General features: G+C 37.9%; 1 long non-coding RNA gene across 1 annotated transcript in view; it reads left to right on the plus strand.

Annotated features, from left to right (window-relative positions):
* The first annotated feature begins 2879 nt into the window (after window positions 1-2879).
* Window positions 2880-13714, plus strand: part of LOC147913996 (uncharacterized) — a 72479-nt gene continuing 61644 nt past the window's right edge. Inside the window, exon 1 of the long non-coding RNA XR_015555929.1 lies at window positions 2880-2986. This is a non-coding gene — a long non-coding RNA (uncharacterized LOC147913996). The remainder of the gene's footprint in view (window positions 2987-13714) is intronic.

The following is a 13714-nucleotide window of genomic DNA, read 5'->3' on the forward strand; positions in this document are numbered from 1 at the left end:
TCCAGGTATTTTTTGATTTCTTCCTTGATTTCTTCATTAACCCAGTTGTTGTTCAGTAGCATTTTGTTTAATCTCCACGTATTTGTGGCTTTTCTGATTTTCTTTCTATAGTTGATTTCTAGCTTCATACCGTTGTGGTCAGAAAAGATGCTTGGTATTATTTCAATCTTCTTAAATTTATGGAGACTTGTTTTGTGGCCTAATATGTGATCAATCCTGGAGAACGTTCCATGTGCATTTGAAAAGAACGTGTATTCTTCGGTTTTTGGATGGAATGCTCTGTATATATCTACTAGGTCCATCTGTTCTAGTGTGTTGTTTAAGGCCAATGTTTCCTTATTGATCTTCTGTTTGGATGATCTATCCATTGGTGTAAGTGGAGTGTTAAAGTCCCCTACTATTATTGTGTTACTGTCTATTTCTGTTTTTATGTCAGTTGATAATTGCTTTATATATTTAGGTGCACCTACATTAGGTGCGTAGATATTTGCAAGTGTTATATCCTCTTGTTGGATTGTTCCCTTGATCATTATGTAATGCCCTTCTTTGTCTCTTTTTACAGTTTTTGTTTTAAAGTCTATTTTGTCTGATATGAGTACTGCCACCCCAGCTTTCTTTTCCTTGCCATTTGCGTGGAGTATCTTTTTCCATCCCTTCACTTTCAGTTTGTGAGTGTCTTTAGGTCTGAAGTGTGTCTCTTGTATGCAGCATATATATGGGTCTTGTTTTTTTATCCAGTCAGCCACCCTATGCCTTTTAATTGGAGCATTTAGTCCATTGACATTTAAAGTAGCTATTGATAAGTATGTACTTACTGCCATTTTTTAACTTTTTTTTTTTTCCTCAGTGTTTTAGTAGTCCTTCTCTGTTCCTTTCTTCTTCTATACAGAATTGATGGTCACTTTAGTTTGACCTCTGTCTGAAAGCTCTACTCTTTAACTCCCCTCCTCCCTCCTTTTATGTTTTTGATATCATATCTAACCTCCTTTTTGTGCATTTGTATCCATTACATTCTTATCATGGAAATAGATAATTTTTCCTATTTGTGGTCTTCTCTTTTCCCCTTAAATCAGTCCCTTTAACATTTCTTGTAGCACTGCTTTCTTGGTGACAAACTCCTTTAATTTTTGCTTGTCTGGGAAATTTTTGATCTCTCCTTCCATTTTGAATGATAACCTTGCTGGGTAGAGTATTCTTGGCTGGAAGTTTTTTCCTTTCAGCACTTTAAATATATCATGCCATTCTCTTCTAGCCTGTAAGGTTTCTGCTGAGAAGTCAGCTGATAGCCTTATGGGGTTTCCTTTGTACGTAACTTGACATTCTCTTGCGGCTTTTAGGATTCTCTCTTTATCTTTAATTCTGGACATTTTGATTATGATGTGTCTTGGTGTGGGCCTCTTTGGGTTTATCTTGTTTGGGGCTCTCTGTGCTTCCTGTACCTGGATGTCTGTTTCCTTCCTTAGGTTAGGGAAGTTTTCATCTATTATTTCTTGAAATAGATTCTCTGCCCCCTTGTCTCACTCTACTCCTTCTGGGACACCTATAACACGGATGTTAGTGCGCTTGATGTTGTCCCAGAGGTCCCTTAGACTGTCCTCACTCTTTTTAATTCTTTTCTCTTTTACCTATTCAGCTTGGGTAATTTCTTCTAGTCTTTCATCCAGCTCACAGATCCATTCTTCTGTATCCTCTACTCTGCTTTTGAGTCCCTCTAATGAATTTTTCATTTCCAGTATTGTATTCTTCATTTCTGATTGGTTCTTTTTTATATCTTCCATTTCTTTGTTGACATTCTCACTGAGTTCATCTATTCTTCTCCTCAGATCAGTGGGCACCCTTAACACTCTTAGTTTGAACTCTCTGTCAGGTAGGTTGCTCATTTCTGTTTCACTTAGTTCCTTTTCTGGGGTTTTGTCCTGTTCCCTTACTTGGAATGTATTCCTTTGCCTCCTCATTTTGCCTCTTTCCCTGTGCTTGTGTCTATGTATTAGGTAGGTCAGCTACGTCTCCTGCTCTTGGATAGCTGACCTTATGTAAGTGATGCCTTAGGAGGCTTCCAGTGTGCTTCCCTCAGTTCTCAATGTTCCAGGGGTGACCCCTATGTGGGCTACGTGTGTCCTTCTGTCGTGGCCTGTTTGCTCTCCCTGTAGGCACCCAGGGAGGCCGAGTTATGCTCCCAGCCAGCTGTTGTAATGCTCAGCTGCTTGTAGTTGTTGTGGGCCCTTCAGTCTCTTTATCAGGTGTGGGGAGCCCCAGCACAGTTGGCTGTAAGTTCTAATACCACATTTGTGTTGCAGTATTTCTTTTAAGTGAGTAGGCCCCCAGCGTGGCAGGTTGTTAGGCTCAGGGCCTTACATTTGCTGTAAGCCTCTAGCCTATTAGGTCTCTTGTCAGCTCTCTGAGGATTGCAGCTGGGTGGGGCTGGCCTCAGGCACAGGAGCACCCAATTGTTTCAGGCTTTGGAAGGTGGGGCAAACCCCCTATGTGGGTCTTTGAGAAGCACAAGTCTTCTGCAGCTGACAAGCCCTGCTGCCCACAGGTCTACACACACAGTCAACACAGTCCTGCCCTGTGTGTGCGCCCCGACCTCCCCAAGCAGACCCAGTCTCTCCACGGTGGGAGCCCCACACACTCCGCCACCGCCCCACACTCTCCACCTGCTCCTTGTGCACACCCTGCCCCGCTCAAGTCGGCTCAGTTGCCAGGCTGCAGAGAATCCAGTCACCAATCTATGCAGGCCCACAAGTTGCCTGAGGGCTTGTTGTTGGGTGGGGCCAGTCTCTGTGGTGGGCTGCCTGCCCTGGCTGAGCTGGATTAAATCGGTGTTCTAGCGGGTGGGGCAGACTCTGGGCTAGCAGGCCTCAGGGAGAACTCCAACGGCGTCTGTGTCAGCATGCCCACACCAGGCCTCAACAATGGCCGCCGCCAGTGTCCCAGTCACCAGAGAGGTCTCACCTCTCACCGAGATGCACTCAGGGCCTATCAGGTGAGTCTCTTGTCACCAAAGCACTGTGCACCTTTCTTTCTGGTGATTTTAGGATGCTTTCTGAAACGGGTGAGTTTGCACGCGGGCCCTTTAAGAGCCGGTTTTAGTTTCTTTGTGAACCAGCTTTTCCGGGGGTGCTCCCCAATGTTTTAGTAGCAGGCACAGTCAGATATTATGTTGCTGGTCTCGACTGTGCTGGGTCCACAAAATGCCCACAGTGGGGGTGCTCCCGGCTCAGGGCCCCGCGCCTCCAGGGAGGCTGCGTACCTGTGCGCTGCTCCCGGCGGCCGTGAAGCTGGCGGCTTGTGAAGGCGGCGGTTTTTCTCTCCAGAAGGGAGTCTCTGCCTCTTCCTCCTCAGTTAGGGTTGTCCGTTGTTGCAGGAGTTCCTCTTATCCAGTTTTCAGTTCTGTCTCCGGGGAAATTTTTCCACGAGTACTTGTAAATTGGCTGTGTCCACGGGAGGAGGTGAGTTCAGAGTCTGCCTACGCCGCCATCTTGACTTCCCCCTTCTAGAATAATTTTTTAAGATCCTTTATGTTGTCTCTTCCTTCTCATGGAATGCTTTTATCCTGGCTGACTCTTTCTAATTTTTATGACTTAAGGTTAAATAACATTCCAGGAAAAAGTCCTTCTTTAACATCCAGTCTAACCACTCGGTAACTATCACATCTCTCCCTAGCATGGACCACTGTGTGATATTTTTCATGCTTGCCTATTATTTGAGATATTGTTTGTCTCTTTTGTTAGAATGTAAGCTCCATGACTTTAAGGATCTTAATCTGTCTTGTTCTACTGAATCCGCAGTGACCTAGAGCAGTGCCTTTTATATTATATGCAATAAATATCTATTGAATGAAGGAATGCAAGGCTTTTTGTTTGAGTGAAATTTCAGTTTTAATCTGACTTTAAAGGCCGGCCCCGTGGCTTGGTGGTTAAGTGAGCGCGCTCCACTGCTGGCGACCCGGGTTCGGATCCCGGGCTCGCACCGACGCACTGCTTCTCCGGCCATGCTGAGGCCGCGTCCCACATACAGCAACTAGAAGGATGTGCAGCTATGACACACAACTATGGACTGGGGCTTTGGGGGGAAAAAAAAATAAATAAAATCTTTAATCTGACTTTAAGAACATAACTTTTCAACATGATTTGCAAGACATATTCATTAAAAATATTTGTAAAATGCAAGCACACTTTCAACAACTCAAGAATAAAAGACAGAATTTATCTCATTTTGAAAATTAGCCTCTGAATCATAAGTGAAAGCTGAAAGACTATTCATAATTTCAAATCGTTCTTTCTTTCTGAAGATAGTCAAATTGTTGTCATGTCAGAAAATTATGAGTCAGTTTGATATAATCTACCTTATTCAATTACATACCATTCTAGAACATTCCTTTATGAGCCAAGAATTTAATTTTGTATATTGTCTCCTAAGCAGCTAGTTGGCTTAGACTGAAAGTCATATATTTGGTTGGAAAGTGCTTTTCCTATAGAGAAAAGTAGAAATTGTAGTGCTATAAAATCCTATCAGCTTTTCTGGAATTTTATTTATTTATATAAAAAATATGCATTGAGCACCTGCAGGGTGCCAGGCACTGTGGCACTTCTCTGGGGCCCTGAAATATGCCAGTGAGGCAAAGCAGTAAAAGATTGCTGCTTTTGTGGAGTTTATACTGCAGTGTGTATGTGCTTTGGGAAGGAGGCAGACCATAAACTATAAACGATAACTGTTACACAAATAATATAAAACCATAAATATAAAACAATTAAAACATATACTTGTTAGAAGGTAGTAAGAACTATGAAAAAATAATTACAGTGCAGAATAAGGGAGATGGTTGTGGAGGCACGGGTTTTTAAAGAGGGTCAGGATTGACCTCATTGAGGAGACATTCGAGCATTGACTTGAAGGAGGTGACGGAGTAAGCTGCGACAAACATAGCTGTGAGTTGAGAGCCAGCACTGGAGCTGGTGTGGCTGGAGTGGAGTGGGAGAGATGGACAGTGACAGATGATGAGGCCAGAGAGGTACTGGGTGCCACAACCCGTGAGGCCCTATAGGTCCCTGTAGTAGAAGAAGGCCTGCCCAGGTCCCCCTTATCAGGAACATGCACTGCTCCCCAACAGTTATGAGTGCTCAGCAGACAGAAGCCACATGACCTGGGAAGTTGCCCACTTGCACCCAGCCAATGTGCAATGTGTTGACAGATACGAGTGTTTAAAAAGCTGGTCTCTTCGCCCCAAGTGGGAATAGCTCTGTGATCCATTCGTGCAGCAGAGACTCATTGCTGTGGATCAGGCCAAAGCACACTTTCTCTGAGATTACATCCGTCCTCAGCTCTTTCCCCTTCTCTATCCTGCGTCACACTCTCCCTTACAGGTTGCATCTGGGATTACACCTTGCCTATATCACTTTTACAAGAATCCTCATCTCAGGCTCTGCTTTTAGAGAGCCCAAACCAAGTTAGTCATTGTTAGCACTTTAGCTTTTAGTCTGTGAGTGAAATGGGAACCATTACAGAGTTTGATAAGTGACATCATCTGGCTTATATTTAGACTCACTCTTCTCACACTTGTGTTAAGAAGAGACTATGAGAGAGAAAAGAATGGGAGCAGAGAATAGGAGAACGGGAGGCTATTACAGCAATCCAGGTAAGAGACGATAGTGGCTTGGTAGCAGTAAAGGTGGTGAGAAGCAATTGGTTTCTGGAGATATTTTGAAGTAATATCATACAGAATATCTTGACGGATCATATAAAATATTAGCATTAACTGTAAAGCACAATAGTGCACTCAGAGGGCTGGTTTATTAAGTGGTCTGTTTTCTGCAAAGCAGTCTTTTCACTTCATTCCCCATGGAAACAGAAGTTAATTAGCCATCTGTTTGATTTTGATTCATTGTTTCTTCACTTCCAAGCTATGAAAATTTAAAAAAGAGTTATATTGAGATCAGTTTCCTTCTGTTGAGGTCAGCTAAAAAATATTTGTAAATTCTAAAAACCTATACTAAAGAATCTAAATACCTAAGTACAGCTCACTGAGAGGAAATATTAGGCCAAACATCTTGCCAAAGAATCTATGTAAACCACTGATGTTTGGAAGTGGATCTGCACCCTAGTGGGTATTTTACCTTCCATGTGCTTTATCCCCCAAATATATCTTTTTTCTAGTTCCTTAAGACATAAAGTTAGGTTTTGATTGGAAATCTTTCTTTTTCAATGTATGCATTTACAGCTATAAATTTCCTTCTGAGCACTGTTTTTGTTGCATTCCATAAATTTTGGTATGTTTTATTTTCATTTTCATTTATCTCTAAGTATTTTCTAATTTCTCTTGTCATTTCTTCTTTGACATTTTGGTCTCCTAAGAGTGTGGTGTTTAATTTCCGCCTATTTGTGAATTTTCCAGTTTTCCTTCTGTTATTGATTTCTTATTTCATTCCACTGTGGTCTGAGAAAATACTTTGTATAATTTCATTATTTTTGAATTCTTTGAGACTGGTTTTGTGGCCTAACATATGATCCATCCTGGAGAATGTTACACTTGAGGAGACGCGTATTCATCTATTAGTGGGTGGCTAGTTTTGTATATGTTTGTTAGATCTAGTTGGTTTATTGTGTTGTTCAAATCCTTGATTTCCTTATTGATATTTGATCTAGTTGTTCTATCCATTTTTGAAAGTGAAGAGTTGAAGTAGCCAATTCTTACTGTAGAACTTTTTATTTCTCCCTTTTTTGTCAAATTTTGCAGCTCTGTTTTTAGGTGCATGTATATTTATAATTTTTATATCTTCTTGGAGGATTGACTCTTTTATCAATATATAATGTCCCTCATTGTCTCTTGTTGCAATTTTTTACTTGAAGTCTATTTGTTCTGATATCTGTATAGACACCTCAGCTCTCTTTTGATTTGCATGTCAAATAGATTTGCTCTCTGTTATTTGCATGGGATATCTTTTTCCATCCTTTACTCGCAACCTATTTGTGTTTTTGAATCTAAAGTGAGTCTCTCATATACAACATAGAGTTGGATCATGATTTTTGTACATTCTGCCAATCTCTGCCTTTTAAATGATGACTTTAATCAGTTTACATTTAAAGTAATTACTGATAACAAACGACTTACGTCTGTCAAATTTTGCTGTTTGTTTTCTATATGTCATATTTTTTTGTTCTGTAATTCCTCCATTACTGCCTTCTTTTGTGTTTAATTGATATTTTGTAGTGTACTATTTTGAATCCCTCTTCATTTCCTTTTCTGTATATATTTTAATTATTTTCTTAGTGATTACTGTGGAGATTTCAATTAACATCTTAAACTTATAACAGTCTAGTTTAAATTAACAACTTAGCTTTAATAGCTTCAAAAACTCTGCTCCTATGTAGCGCTGTACGCAGTCCTGTATGTTGATGTTGTCACAAAGTAACTCTGTATACATTGTGTGCCCATTAACATGGATTTATAGTTATTGCTTTAAGCATTTGTTTTTTAAATCATTTAGGAAACAGAAAGACGAGTTACAAACCAAAAAAATACAGCAATATTGGCTTTCATATTTATCCCTCTTACTGGTATTCTTTATTTCTTCTTATGGCTTTGAGTTACCACCCACTGTTGTTTCACTCCCTTTATCATTTCTTGTAGGGCAGGTCTACTAGTGATGAACTCTCTCAGCTTTTGTTTACCTGGGAATGTTTTTATTTCTCTTTCTTTTATTAAGGATACTTTGTTGGATATATAACTCTTGGTAGATAGTTTTATTTTTCTTTCAGCACTTTAAATATATTATCCCACTGCCTTCTAACCTCCATGGTCTCTGATGAAAATTCAGCTATTTATCTTATTGAGGATCCCTTGTACGTGAAAAGTCATTACTTCTTGCTGCCTTCAAGATTGTCTTCGGCTTTTGACAGTTTGTTTATAATGTATCTCAGTGTGGATCTCGTTGAGTTTATCCTATTTGGAATGTGTTGAGCTTCTTGGATACGTTGTATCAAGTTTGGGGACTTTTCAGCCATTATTTCTTTAAATATATTTTCCATCCCTTTCTCCCTCTCCTCTCCTCTGGGAGATTAAAGTATCCTCTGTTTCCCATATGTTGATTTTTGTGGAAATTGATGTTTTAACACAGAGGTTTTAATTATGTTTAGAGATTCAATATTTACCAAAAAAAATAATTTAAAAGGTAATGTAAAATTTTCAAATTACAATAATAAAGTACAGAAATTTCCAACTTAAAAGTAATTTTTATTTTATCATCTATATTTAGCACTCTTTGAAATAAATCATTTGATAAAAATATTTTTCAATCTGGTAACATTTTAAATTTATAATGGAAAGCCTTCAATGGAAGTAGTAAATACACACACACACACACACACACACATACCTACACACACACACACACATGCACACACACATACAGGGTTAGTTCATAAAAATGAAGAGTTAAAAGAGAATTTTACATAAAATCATTAAAATGTGTATTTTATATTATTTTTTAATTTATTAAATGCAGACTTTTCTAACAAATATTGTAATATTCTAATTTTTACTGATGTTCCTCTTCCTTTACGTCCCTCAGAGGATACTTCTTTTTAGAGACCTAATATTTGTTAAACACTAGATAATGTTAATAAGGGTAATAAAAGCAAAAGAGCAGTTTACTATACAATTTGCATATGAGCTCCATTTTGTATCCTTATCTATATACTCATCCTAAAGCCAAAACTTAAATAATAAGATAATTAACACATAGAGTAAGATTAAATCATGTTAAAATTAAGATTTGGAAATGGTCAGATATATTTAATTAAACATTTTGTTTGTTATGTCAATATATAGTATCATACAGTAGAGTTAGTGAGAAAATAAATATGAGGTAGAGAAAAATGCTAATTACTCAGAAAAGAAATAAAAGATAAATTAAAACCTATGCTTACAGGACAAGATTTTTACTGAAGTTAAATTCTAATCGTACATGCAAAATTGAGTCTTTAATCAAACATACTATGTTCCTCTTTGACCTATAACATTTTTCTAATTTTAATCATACCTCAAATTTTAAAATTCACTTTAAATGCTGATTTAAAATATAGATTACAATAAAATCTCCTGAATTTCTACTTTTATGTCTATTTGAAGACAAAATTGCATTAATTTGTAAACATAAACCTTATATATTTAACAATCCCTTGAAATAATTTCAGATGTACCAGAAGTTTGTCTCTATTAGTCAGGTAGACTAATTGCTATAACAATTACAAATTGTCGATAGCTTAATGCCATAAATAATAAATACTCAGGGATCTAGTCTTTATCCATTTTGTTCATCCCCTTCTTCTAAGTTCAGGAAATCCTCTTCACTTGGTCCATGGGTAGGAAAAAGAACGAACGTTGTAGGTGGGAAGTTTTTATGAGCCAGATCTAGAAGTAGCAGCATCATTGGCTTCTCATTTTATTGGCCAGAATTCAGTCAAATGGTTATACTTCACAGCAAGAAAGGTTAAAAAAGGTTATTTGGCTTTTTTTTCTAGAAAGAGGAAGAAAAAAAAAAATCATTGGTGATCATTGGAATTGTTTGCCCCAGTGGCTAAAAGATACTTTAATATTGACTTGGGATATAAATATTTGGAGGGGTAGAACTAGCTTCCACAACTCTGTATGTAAGGGCCAGCAGGTGAAAGCTGCTATCAAGTAGAAACTTTCAATTATAGGAACAATAGCAGTTTTAAAATAAAAATGAACCTAAAATATTGGAACACAATATTTAATGGGAAATTTGACATAACTTCAACAGAATGAGGAATTACTACTGTTGATTCAAGACTAAAGTAATTTGATAGTGCAACATTCATGGAACGTATTCAAAAGATGGTTGCCAAAATAAACTATAATATTAATATTATTCATTCCATAATTTATTTTAAGTATTGTTATATTGGATTGTTTTCTGCTAGTATAGAAAATAAATAAGTAATAATATTAGTTTCCATCCAGTTTTCATTTAGATGGAAAATTATATGCCTCATTAAATTATAAAAGAAAAGAGAGCACAATTATACTTTGAGTGGTTAAAAAAATTAAGTGGTTATGTTGCAGAGAAATGTTAAGAAGATCAATACATATGCATATCTTTTAGTTTTTACATTTTATTTAGTTATTTTTTAGTGTGTGTACATATTTTATTTGTAATGTATTTAATTTTTGAATAGGTAATACACCTGGTTCAAAACACATTTTTAAAAAATTAAAGAAAATGGCTTATAATGAAAAGTCTTGATAATACTCCTCATCACCCTATTCCAAACTCTGACCCCAACAAATAAACACTATTTTTTTAGTTTCTTGTCAATCTTTCCAGAGATTCCCTTTGCAAATGTAAGCAAATATGGTTAAGTTTTCACCCTTTTCTTACATATGATTTTGCATAAGTGTTCTATTGTGCACCTTGTTTGTTTGTTTTCATTGGACAATATATCTTGGAGATTTTTTTATATCAGCACGAAGAGAACTTCCTCATTCTTGTTTTTGAAATGCTTACAGGAACTAGTTAATAACAAAAATCAAGAGAAGCATATTCAAAATACTGGTTTACTTTGATGACAAATGGTTGTTCTTTAAAGACCAACAAAGGTAGACAAGACCCATTAAGGTGAAGGGCTATTTCAAATACTGAACAGTTTACATAAAGTTTCAAAAAATGGTTATTTTTAAAGAAAGAAGTGTCTGTATCCACTGATAGCAATGCAATGCCCAGTTTATGACTTGAAACAAAACAAATGCTCCTAAGGAAAAAGAGCTGTATTTTAATTTTGTCTAAGTGTTCTTTGTCATTAGTCCAGTAATATTTTCCCCCCAACACAATATTCCCTCTCTATAAGGCTGTTCCTTGGAGCCAGTTTAGGTAATGAGGGACTAAGAAAGAAATTACTTGCAGTTTAAATGGACAATAACTTTTGCTTTTCTCTTAATGTGCTAATAGTTGCATCTAAAAAATATGCAATTCTTTAAAAAGATACTATTTCTGATTTCTTTATTTGTAACTTTTGGAAACTAATCTCATGAAATTACAAAATTAGCAATGTCTTGAAATTTGTATAAAAAAGAAATTACCTCTTATTTCAACCTCTCATTTATTAGTGTACTACTCATTCTTAAAAAACAAAAGCAAATAAAAAAGCCTGGCTCTGGCTCCAAAGATAGTCTTATACTTTCCAGATAGTCTTTATACATTTTTTTAAAAAAGGAAACTGTTCCTTTTAATTTTATACCCACCTGACCCTCCAATTTCAGAACACATCATTTCATTGTATTGGTCATGAACATCTCCAAGATAGGGTTTTATATTTTGTTCCCATAGCTTATGGTTATCAGAAAACCCATGTTTTCCTTTATTGAGGGAGTTCAGTCTTGCTGATGTTGGTGTACCCCTTCCAACATTCTCTATCCTCATCTTTGTTTTTGGAGGTGTTTCCTCTGGTTCACCATCTTCATCTTCATTAATAGCTGCTGCTACTGAAAGGGCTTTTGGAACAAGAGTTGGAACAATGTCTTTAGGCTTGCTTGATTCAAGTTTGATGGATTCTTTGTTGTCTGACTATGCAAGCCCAAACTTGGAGATCTTTATAAGCTTTGTTGGGAGGTCTGCAGCTTTTTCTTGAGCCGATTGCTTCTCAGCTCTGTAACTGGAACATTCCTCTCCATTACTTTGGAAGCTCCACCTCAGTGTTATGTCTCTGGCTCTCCTCTCCCAACTCCCCAGCTGCTCTTTTCCCCACAGTGGCCTCCCCCCTGCAGCTGTGCCAAGGATGTCACCACTTTTTTTTTTTTAACAATTGTAAAATAGTCTATTCTATGAATATACCAATCCTCTTTTGATAAGACACTTGGGTGTCTTCAAATTTTTCTTATTACAAAAAATATATTATTTTATACTTGTGCAAATATATCTGTATGATAACTCCCCAAAGTGGGATTGCTGGTCCAAAACTATATATATTTGTAATGTTGATAGATAGTACCCACTCTCCTCCATGAACAATCCAATTTGCAATGCATGAGAGTCCCTTGGATACAGGATTTTCAAATATTTTTCTAGCTCTTTTATTAGTGTGGCCTAAAAACTGTTTTACTGTAATAAGTACAGTACTTATTAGCAGGCTCTGAATTCCTGATACCCAGACTTTCATCTCTAATATTATTTTCCACTAAAATCAGGACTCTACAGAGAGTAGATGATTCAATATTTTGAGACATAAAAAATTCAAGATGGTTCTTGAATATCTGGTTGTTAAGAAAACAAGGATGTTGTCTAAATTTCTGGGACTCTGTTATATAGACAGTAGAATCAGATTAAATGGATTCTTACTAGCCAAGTTGTGACAATTTGGTTACCAGAAAAAGAGTAAATATTACAGCTACTGAGAGCAAGGTAAGTCTATAGAAGACATGAATTTATCATGATATTCAACAAATGAAATGGCAGAATTTCTTATTCTCTTCAAGTAGCCAATATTATCTTTAGCTTGAGTGTACTTAGATGAAAACAGAATATATTTATTAGGGTGTTTTATTTTTCTGATGGATACAAGCCTATCAGTGCTGACATAGTACGCTACTATTAATAAGGATTTCAAAGAAGTTCTTCCCCAAATTTAAAATATCCTTTTCCAAATTGTCACTGGATACATACCCAGGTTCTTTACCTGCCACACAAGAGGGGCCAAATAAAACTAGAGAGCCAGGCTTATGGCAAGGAAAGAGTTTTTATTTCGGGTGATACCAGCCAAGAGAGGAGAGCTCTCAAATTTGTCCTGTCTCCCCGGAAGATGGAAGGCATGTGGTTTTAAAGGTTGTGAGGGAGAGCATGTGTTGGGGTTTTAGGTAAGGGAGGGGGAGCACGTGGACGTGCTGGCTGGCACCTTCCCACCACCTTGCATTTGACCTTGAAGACTGAATTTCTTTCCCTTGACTGTCTGGACTTTTCTGGTTAGTTTTCGTCTTCAGCCTGTGTTTATCCTTGTGAGGCTGAATCTTGATGTCTGGACCTTGATTTCCTGGGAAAGACAGCTCACTCATATACTAAGGAGGGACAGAAAGACCTGGTTAGTTTTTGTTTTGTTTTTTTTTTTTGGTGAGGAAGATCAGCCCTGAGCTAACATCCAATGCCAATCCTCCTCTTTTTGCCAAGGAAGATTGGCCCTGGGCTTACATCCATGCCCACCTTCCTCTACTTTGTATGGGATGACGCCACAGCATGGCTTGACAAACAGTGCATCGGTCTGTGCCCAGATCCGAACCTGCGAACCCCAGGCTGCAGCAGCAGAGCGCGTGCACTTAACCACTGCGCCACCGGGCCAGCCCCCCCTTTTTTTTTTTGTGAGGAAGATCAGCCCTGAGCTAACATCCATGCCAATCTTCCTCTCTTTTTCCTGAGGAAGACCGGCCCTAAGCTAACATCTTTTGTCAATCCTCCTTTTATTTCCCCAAAGCCCCAGTAGATAGTTGTATGTCATAGTTGCACATCCTTCTAGTTGCTGTATGTGGGACACGGCCTCAACATGGCCGGAGAAGCGGTGAGTCGGTGCACGCCGGGGATCTGAACCCGGGCAGCCAGTGGCGGAGCTCGAGCACTTAACTACTAAGCCACGGGCCAGCCCCCAGACCTGGTTAGTTTTAAACAACCGTTGATTATGCTGAATATGCACAGCTGCAGTTAGCGAAGCT

Source organism: Ceratotherium simum, chromosome 23, assembly GCF_057802395.1.
Source record: "Ceratotherium simum simum isolate JZ-2026a chromosome 23, ASM5780239v1, whole genome shotgun sequence".
In the NCBI taxonomy this organism is placed as follows: Eukaryota; Metazoa; Chordata; class Mammalia; order Perissodactyla; family Rhinocerotidae; genus Ceratotherium; species Ceratotherium simum.